Source organism: Ovis aries, chromosome 15 (genome assembly GCF_016772045.2).
Source record: "Ovis aries strain OAR_USU_Benz2616 breed Rambouillet chromosome 15, ARS-UI_Ramb_v3.0, whole genome shotgun sequence".
NCBI classification, from domain to species: Eukaryota; Metazoa; Chordata; class Mammalia; order Artiodactyla; family Bovidae; genus Ovis; species Ovis aries.
Window position 1 is genome coordinate 77,010,449 of NC_056068.1, and position 2,855 is coordinate 77,013,303.

A 2,855-nucleotide genomic window follows, 5' to 3' on the forward strand; every position below is an offset into this window, starting at 1 on the left:
TTCCCTGGTAGTCCAGAGGTTAAGAATCCACCTGCCATTGCAGGGGATATGGGTTCAATCTCTGATCCGGGAAGGTCCCACATGCTAAGAAGCAACTAAAGCTGTGTGCCACAACTGCAAAAGCCATGCACGATGACCACGGAAGCCCTCACACCCAGAGCCCGTGCTCTGAAGTTAGAGAAGCGGCTGCAGTGAGAAGCCCGAGCTCCTCAGCTAGAGAGAAGCCCTCACTCGCTGCTACCAGACAAAGCCCGCGTGCAACCACGAAGACTCGGTGTAGTAAATAAAAACCTGAGAAAATAAAATTAAAAAGTGATTATTTTTTAAAACACCATCCCCTTGATTAATAGCAATGTATAGAAGCAAAGAAGTTTCTAATTAAAAAGCTGTAGTCATCATTTAATCAAATTGTGACATTTTATGAAAGATGAACCAGAAAGGGTCCAGAAAGCAAGAGGTGAATAATATCCTTAAAGTCACACATTTTAACTTCAAAATCATTACCCTTCCTATTAGTCACACTTGTTCTTAAGCTATAAATACATTTTGTTTTATCTTCTCTACTCACAAAAGTTGTTACCCAAGGTTACTCTTTGGCTCTAGAGCTTCTCCATGGCATTTTTCACCTCTGAGTTTCTGAGGGTGTAGATGAAAGGGTTTAATATGGGTGTTACCATGGTATGAAATACAGCCACCACTTTATCAATAGGGAAAATGATCATGGGCTGAAGGTATGCAAACATACAGGGTACAAAGAACAGGACCACTGCAGTAACATGGGAGGCGCAAGTGGAGAGAGCTTTCTGCTGTCCTGCAGTGCTGTGTGTTCCTAGAGAGCAAAGGATGAGCACATAGGATGTGATAAGAATAGAAGAGATGAGCATACACATCAGCCCACTGTTGGCAGCAACAAAAAGACCACAGATGTGAGTGTCCATGCAGGAGCGTTTCAGCAGAGGGAAAAGGTCACAGATGAAATGGTCAGTGACACTGGGGCCACAGAAGGGCAACCAGACTATAAAAAGAATTTGGATCAGAGCATGAAGAAATCCTCCAGCCCCAGGCATGGCTACCAGGAGGCCACGCACTTGCCTGTTCATTGTGTGGCTTGCAGATAGCCACAAAGTGGTCATAGGCCATCACCATGAGCAAGAGGATCTCAACTTCTCCAAAGAAATGCTCTGCAAAGAGCTGAGTCATACACCCACTGAAGGAGATGGCTTTCATTTGAGCAAGTAAGTCAAATATCATCTGGGGGGCCATGGTAGAAGAGCAGCAGTGGTCTATGAAGGACAAGAAAGACAGGAAAAAAATACGTGGGGGAACCTCAGGCTCTGCTAGTGGTGACTGTCACAGTGATGAGTAGGTTGCTGGCCACAGTGAGAAAGTAGATGAGGGTAAACAGAGCAAACAAGAGTTTCTGTACATCTGGGTTCTGTGTCAGGCCAAGCAGGAGGAATTCCGTCACATTGTTCATTTGCTCCATGAATCCAGTCTGGCATTGAGATAACTGATTTCTCTGAGAATAGCACAGGGGTTACAATTGTGAGGATCAATTTAGACCAATCTCAGTAAATTTTCTCAGAATTACTTTCTGTAAGACTTATAAAAACATGAAGTAGATAAACCCAAGACTTAAACTTGGGCCATATTGTTATTAGCCACAAAATGAACACATAACTGTCTTCTCTCTCTCTCACACACACAGCCCTACTCACACACACATGCACATACACATTCATATACACAAACACAGTTTCATCACTGTTGACATTCCAGGCATCTTTCTATAATTGTACGTTGATGGGTATCCCCCCCCCCCAAATGCTCATGTATTTTCTCCTGTAGGAAAAGAGGAATAAAAAGAGGACCCGTACAATGGAGCAGAGGCTTGAGTTCATGAGTATTTACTCCCGTGTTTCCCTCTCTAGTCACTTGTGCTGATGAGGTTAAGCTGCAGAATTTATTATTCTCACTTTTAACTAGTTCCAGGGTGAATATAAAACATCAGGTAAATTCAACTCAAAATTAGGGGTAATGTAGTCTCACCTCAGAAAAAACTGAACTGATTGAATCCTTAAGGCTCCAGTAAGGTATAGCTTCTTTACCTAAGGTATACTTCTTAACAAGGTATAACTGAGGGCTTCCCTGGTGGCTCAGGTGGTAAAGAATCCACCTGCAATGCAGGAGATCCTGGTTCAGTCCCTGGCTGGGGAAGATCCCCTGGAGAAAGAAATGGCAGCACACTCCAGTATTCCTATCTGGAGAATCCCATGGACAGAGGAACCTGGCGAGCTATAGTCCATGGGTTCACAAAGAATTGGACATGACTCAGCAACTGTACTTTCACTTTCGAGGTATAACTGGCAGTTAGATTTGTGAATTTATATTACATTCAAATAAGCTTTGTGAATTTATATTACATTCAAACTTTCTAAGATACCATCACATAAGAAGTAAAACGAATATTCTGAAATGGATAAAATAGCATGATGCGACTGAACTGAACTGAACGCAACATCCCCCAGATTTATTTGAAACATTATGAGTCACTCAGTTCAGTTCAGCTGCTCAGTCATGTCTGACTCTTTGCAGCCCCATAAACTGTAGCACGCAGGCCTCCCTGTCCATCACCACCACCTGGAGTCTACCCAAACCCATGTTCATTGAGTCAGTGATGCCATCCAACCATCTCATCTTCTGTTGTCCCCTTCTCCTCCTGCCCTCAATCTTTCCCAGCATCAAGGTTTTTTCCATGAGTCAGCTCTTCACATTAGGTGGCCAAAGTATTGGAGTTTCAGCTTCAACATCAGTCCTTCCAATGAACACCCAGGACTGATCCCCTTTAGGATGGA

At 43.4% G+C, this 2,855-nt stretch overlaps 1 pseudogene; it reads right to left on the reverse strand.

Moving 5' to 3' along the window:
- Positions 1 to 599: 599 nt before the first annotated feature.
- On the reverse strand, positions 600 to 1,486 carry LOC114118314 (olfactory receptor 4C5-like; annotated as a pseudogene).
- Positions 1,487 to 2,855: the final 1,369 nt, after the last annotated feature.